The 6,000-nt window shown below is 36.3% G+C and overlaps 1 protein-coding gene across 3 annotated transcripts in view; it reads right to left on the reverse strand.

The window, feature by feature from the left end:
• Positions 1-4,406, reverse strand: part of grik4 (glutamate receptor, ionotropic, kainate 4) — a 734,878-nt gene extending 730,472 nt beyond the window's left edge. For all 3 annotated transcript variants that reach the window (XM_057839364.1, XM_057839368.1, XM_057839359.1), the window contains exon 1: positions 3,946-4,406. The gene's annotated coding sequence lies outside the window, so the exon portion shown is untranslated. The remainder of the gene's footprint in view (positions 1-3,945) is intronic.
• Between the last annotated feature and the right edge of the window lie 1,594 nt (positions 4,407-6,000).

The raw sequence follows: 6,000 nt of genomic DNA on the forward strand, positions 1-6,000 counted from the left end.
TGTTAGCAAGAACAAAAGATTTTGAATTGAAAATTTCGTAACTCACCTTTCCAAGCACAAGATAGATTCCTGCCGAATTTTCGTGGACGAGGACCTGTTTCACCCAACCAGCAACGAAGTATTTATAAGCCTCCAAGCTCTTAAAGTTTTTCAAACTTTCGTGAGAATAGGCTGATTTTGTGTGGACAAGATAGTTGTACATATCAGGGTAGCTAGCAGATGTCAGGCAAATACGGCGGAGACAGCGGGTCGAAAAACATCGATTTAGGCATCAAATATGGATCTGGCGAATGGATAAACTGAAGCTTTTCCACATAACGCCTTTTATGCAACGCATCAAGTGAGTTTACGGCATCCGAAAGCACCGGGTCTTCCATGAAATGCATTATAAATTGCTCGATCAATTGAGACCATTGATAATACAGACACAAAATGACGGACAAGGGGGCAGAACAATACAGCGATCACGTGATTTTGTGACGTCGGTGGGTAGGGTCTATAATATATGCATGTAATATATAAGTCACAAGTCTTTCTATCCGTGGATCCCTCTCACACAAAGGATGTTAATAATGTAAATGCCATCTTGAGGATTTATTGTCATAATAAACAAATACAGTACTTATGTACTGTATGTTGAATGTATACAGTGGGGAGACAAGTATTTGATACACTGCCAATGGGAAAACCCATTGGCAGTGTATCAAAGTCCGAGTTTTATTCATTTTTTTTCTTAATGCATTGCCAAAATGTATATGATCGGGAACAATTATCGGAAATGATTGGAATTGAATCGGGAGCAAAAAAAAGCAATCGGATCGGGAAATATCGGGATCGGCAGATACTCAAACTAAAACGATCGGGATCGGATCGGGAGCAAAAAAACATGATCGGAACAACCCTAAAAATTATTTAGAAATGCCCTCCTGTTCAAAATTTTTCTTCCCCCCAAAAATTGAGATTTTAAGCTTTCCAATGATGTATCACACATGCATATCGGACAATTCTGAAAGTTCGCCAAATTGGGTGTCTCAGAGCGGAACTTCAAGTCACTTGAGTGTTTTCCGCCATATATTAAAAAAAAAATAAAAAATGTGCACACACTAAACCTGTTGATTGCACTCTAATTTCACAATTTTTGTCTTTTGCTTCACATGAATGGCTGCATAACCAAAAGAGGAATATCCAATAATTTGAGTAAACATTAAATACAACTGAACTATCCAAGATTTGATTACAGGAACAGAGGAAACACAACCACCACACTTTGAGATCCCCTCCCGGCCTAGATTATTCTATTACTTCTTCAACTACTAATTATCTAGCAGTCTGGCTATTCTGTGGCACCATGCTACCTCTCACAGGTTAGTCTAGGTACTTTAACAGGCATTTTCAGGGAGGTGACTTGCAACCGCCGTTGGAGTTATAAACTGTGTGGCGGTCTCTTGAATACGACATAGAATATGAGACCTACAGTGTATGTGCGCACAAACAGTTTAAAAAAAAAAATATATATATATATTATTTTTTTTTTCCTGTCATGTTTGTTTGTAAGATTTGTATGCATCCCAATGTACTATAGCTTTAATCATATGCCTTTAAAACTTATTACTACAGCGTAGTTGCCCTTTTAGCACCCATTTCTTGCCATACAATTAAAGTGAGTTAATCACATCACAGCTGTATGATAATGAACTAAAGGAGTTCATGCCGAATCCTGAAGAATAATTGGACCCGTTAAACTAATTAACTATCCCGACTGAACCACTTCGACTTATTTCTTCACAAGATGGAAGTGCTGTCATGTGCAGCATATTAACTTAATAGCATAATTGCTTGTATCATTTTTATCTCACCGAATCTAAAATATACCTATGTACTTTGTTTTACTAAAAACTGTCAAATATGACTTGGGCAACTCTACCATTAATCTTAAGTATGAAGTCATGTATCAGTGGACAGAAAGGGTCTGTGCAAAATTAGAACTCAAAGGCTTGATCCCAATCTTGGAAAAAGCGACAGAGGAGGGTAGTCTGTCATCGTGATAACTTGTAGCTTTTTAATCATACAAAAAAAAAAAAGATCTAATAGCTTATGATCCAGCACATGAAACACTGGCATAGTTCTAGATTGCTGAACACAATGTCATAGATGTGCAGCAAACCCTTCACAGCCATAATGGAAGTGATCCTCAGTGGATGCGGCACACTGCCTCAAATTCAACTGCCAACAGATTAACTTCTTCACTGCAAATTGATTCTGTAGAATGACTATCTGACTGACAAGCTGCAGCCAGGATTCACACTAAGTATTCTAGCTTGACTCAAAAGCGTTTCAGACAATACACACTTTTTTTTAAAAAGACTAATTAAATGATCCCTCCTATGCACTGTAGGTCTCTATGTGTAGACATCCCACTGCCTGGGGTCCTAATTAGACGGCGTTCACGTTTTGATGTTGTACACATAATGACGGTGATAAATACATGAGCTTTGGGCAGACACGCATTGCAGTATGAATACTACATCACATATAAAAGCTTTGTTGCTTTTAGGCGGCAGCGAGCCATCCATTTGAGATTATTCTTCAATTCCATTTTCTCTACTGCTTAGCCTCCTTGGGGCTGCTTGTGAGCTGGAACCTGTCACAGCTAGTACACCGTCGGCAATCATTCGCAGCGTATACATAGATAGGCACACACAAATCATTCTTCCCGATAAAATTAAGAGTCTAAAATCATTTTAATGCAGATTTTTTTTTGGAATGTTAGAATGCTTAGGGGAGAAAATAAAAATCCAGCTGAGAACCCAGGACATCAAAACAGTGAAGCAGATAGGTACTAAAAAGCGAAGTCTATTAATTCAATTTCAATTTATTGATCTACTTGTATTTTATGTCACAAATAAGTGATGATGTCACATGCAAATGCGTGTTTTGTCAAACTTTTCCGAACATGGAGTTCTGACAAAAGTACTCGGAATTCCGGCAATAGGTGAAATTATTCATCGATTTATCAACAAATCATTGATAAAAATCTTCAAATTAACACCTCTCAAAAATAAATATGCTCTTACGTCGTTCTACGCTGTAAGACCGGCAGACTTATTGTTTTTTGGAAAAATAAGACATTTTTTTAAAAAAAGATTTTTTAAACCAAATTTTCTGACACATTAGTATCAGTACACCAAATCAGTACATGAAAAATTATTATGCATTTTGCACTGTTAATTTAAAATGTTTTTGAAAAAATGATGAATTGGATGAAATACATTTCCAGTCAAACCACAGCTTAATCATTAAAATGGAACGTAAATTGTAGCCTTACTATAACCAAAGAATGATGCCAATAAGCGCAATATGTATTATCATAGCATCCCATTTCATTTATATATATATATATATATATATATATATATATATATATATATATATATATATATATATTTTTTTTTTTTTTTTATGACATCAATTATATCATTTTTCATTGCCTTGTCTAAGTAGAACTAAGAGTATTGGGGAAAAAATTGGATTAGTAGTATAGAATGGAATTGCAATTATTAAATTATCCATTCGTATTTCTATCTGAGGGCCACGTTTAAATGTGTTGCTTTTTTTTTCTTTTTTTTTTCTTTTTTTTTTTGTTTTGTTTTTTTGTTGTTGTTGTTGTAACAGTTAATAACTTGTATTTATCTTGCAGGCCATATGGGCCAAAAGTCATATACTGCCCATCTTGATTGAGCTAACGGCAGACAAAACAGATTGGCCCACACGAGGGCGCCAAGGAAAGCAGAAAGAGCAGTAGAGAAAGAATCCCTGCAATAATTGGGCTACAGCAAGAGTGACGAAAATGAAGTTTATGGAGTAAAGCCATCTTTTCAATTAGATTTCATTCACCTTTATATTAAATGAAAAATACTCTAATAATAAAATTAAAAAGTATCTTACCTGCCCTTTTCGTCCCTCCGCTTGAGTCAGGTTTTTCTCCCCTCTAAATAAAACCCAACTGTTCCTTCTTGAGAGACAAGCACATCGAATAAGCCCAAGTATTGTGCACGTTTCTCATACCCGTCCAAAAGTGAAGACCCAAATACGCAAACAGTCTGTGCACATCATCCCCGATGCGGAGCAGTCCGTACGGAACCGAGAAAGAGTTGCATGTTTGCTCAGCATCACAGGACAATCTCATCGCCGGGGGTCCACATCACCAATTGGGCTCATTGAAGGCACGCATTTGGTCACGCTGCGCATCCTGCATCCCACTGAGGCGCAACAAAACAGACATCCTAAATGATAATTACCATGTGTCCCCTTCTCGTTGGACCCTCAGAACCTCCTTTTACATGTTAAAGAGTTACGCTTGCGTGTGTCTGTATGTGTGCCTGTAGTCCCGTCTGCTCGACTGCATCCACTGCAGTCCGCTAGAAGGATGCAGAGCAGACCGAGTTGAAGCGCGGGAGGCAAGCGTGCCTTCTCGCACACACACACACACGCACGCACGCACGCACGCACACCCAAATGAGATTACTGGTGCCTTCCTCTCAACACACTTGACCAGGCGTGAAAAGCAATATGACTCACAAACGTATTCTATTGGATATTCTGCTGATTTGTTCATTTATTAACACTAAAGGCACATGGAAAAGTGGTATTAGTAATACAAGCAGAGAACAAACTGTCATTATTAGCTCAACTATAAGAAAAAGATTAATGTGTAGCCTACATTTCATTTACAGAAGTTGGAGACAAATACACATTGTGCAAGAACTGAAAAAAATATGCAATATGGAGTAGGGCTGTCAAAATTATCGCATTAACGGGCGGTAATTAATTTTTTTAATTAATCACGTTAAAATATTTGACGCAATTAACGCACAAATGCCCCTCTCAAACAGATTAAAATGACAGCACAGTGAAATGTGTACTTGTTGTGTTTTTTTTTAGTTTTGTCGCCCTCTGCTGGCGCTTGGGTGCGATTGATTTTATAGGCTTCAGCACCCATGAGCATTGTGTAAGTAATTATTGACATCAACAATGGCGGGCTACTAGTTTATTTTTTTGATTGAAAATTTTACAAATTTTATTAAAACAAAAACATTAAGAGAGGTTTTAATATAAAATTTCTATAACTTGTACTAACATTTATCTTTTAAAAACTACAAGTCTTTCTATCCATGGATCGCTTTAAGAGAATGTTAATAATGGTAATGCCATCTTGTTGATTTATTGTTATAATAAACAAATACAGTACTTATGTACCGTATGTTGAATGTATATATCCATCTTGTGTCTTATCTTTCCATTCCAACATTAATTTACAGAAAAATATGGCATATTTTATAGATGGTTTGAATTGTGATTAATTGTGATTAATTACGATTAATTAATTTTTAAGCTGTAATTAACTCGATTAAAAAATTTAATCGTTTGACACCCCTAATGTGGAGTCATGCTTTTTTCCATTCGCTAACCAGAAAATAAAAATATTTACATTAAAGCAGCACTAGGTAAATTGTCAATGTTTATAAACGGGGGGGTTGTGGGGGGCAACCGGGTATGTTGTCCCGGGCCTCAGGTCATAGGGGCCCCTAAATGACCCTTAATTTATTTTACTTTACATTCACATATATATATATTTTTTTTAAATCATTGTTTGATTAAATATTATGTTCTACTCGAGATATACTTAAAAACGTTAACATATTAACTCATTCACTCTCAGCCATTTTCACCGGTGCAACCCACTTCGCTCCCGGCCGTTTTACTGGATTTTGACTGATTTTGCAAGGCCCACAGAAAATTCTGTTCTATTGCTATATAAACATGGAACCCACCAAAAGAAAGATTAGACTCTTTTCTTTCAGCAGGAAAAAAAGTTAGTTCAAAACTTTTTCCATTATTTAGAAATCAGCATTAGAAAATAGCTTAGTTAATTTTCCAATTTCAGATGAAAAAACAGAGAAATTGAGATTTTTGTAAACGCATACATTTCAAACATAACTT

The sequence above is a fragment of the Corythoichthys intestinalis genome, chromosome 6 (genome assembly GCF_030265065.1).
Source record: "Corythoichthys intestinalis isolate RoL2023-P3 chromosome 6, ASM3026506v1, whole genome shotgun sequence".
Lineage (NCBI taxonomy): Eukaryota > Metazoa > Chordata > Actinopteri > Syngnathiformes > Syngnathidae > Corythoichthys > Corythoichthys intestinalis.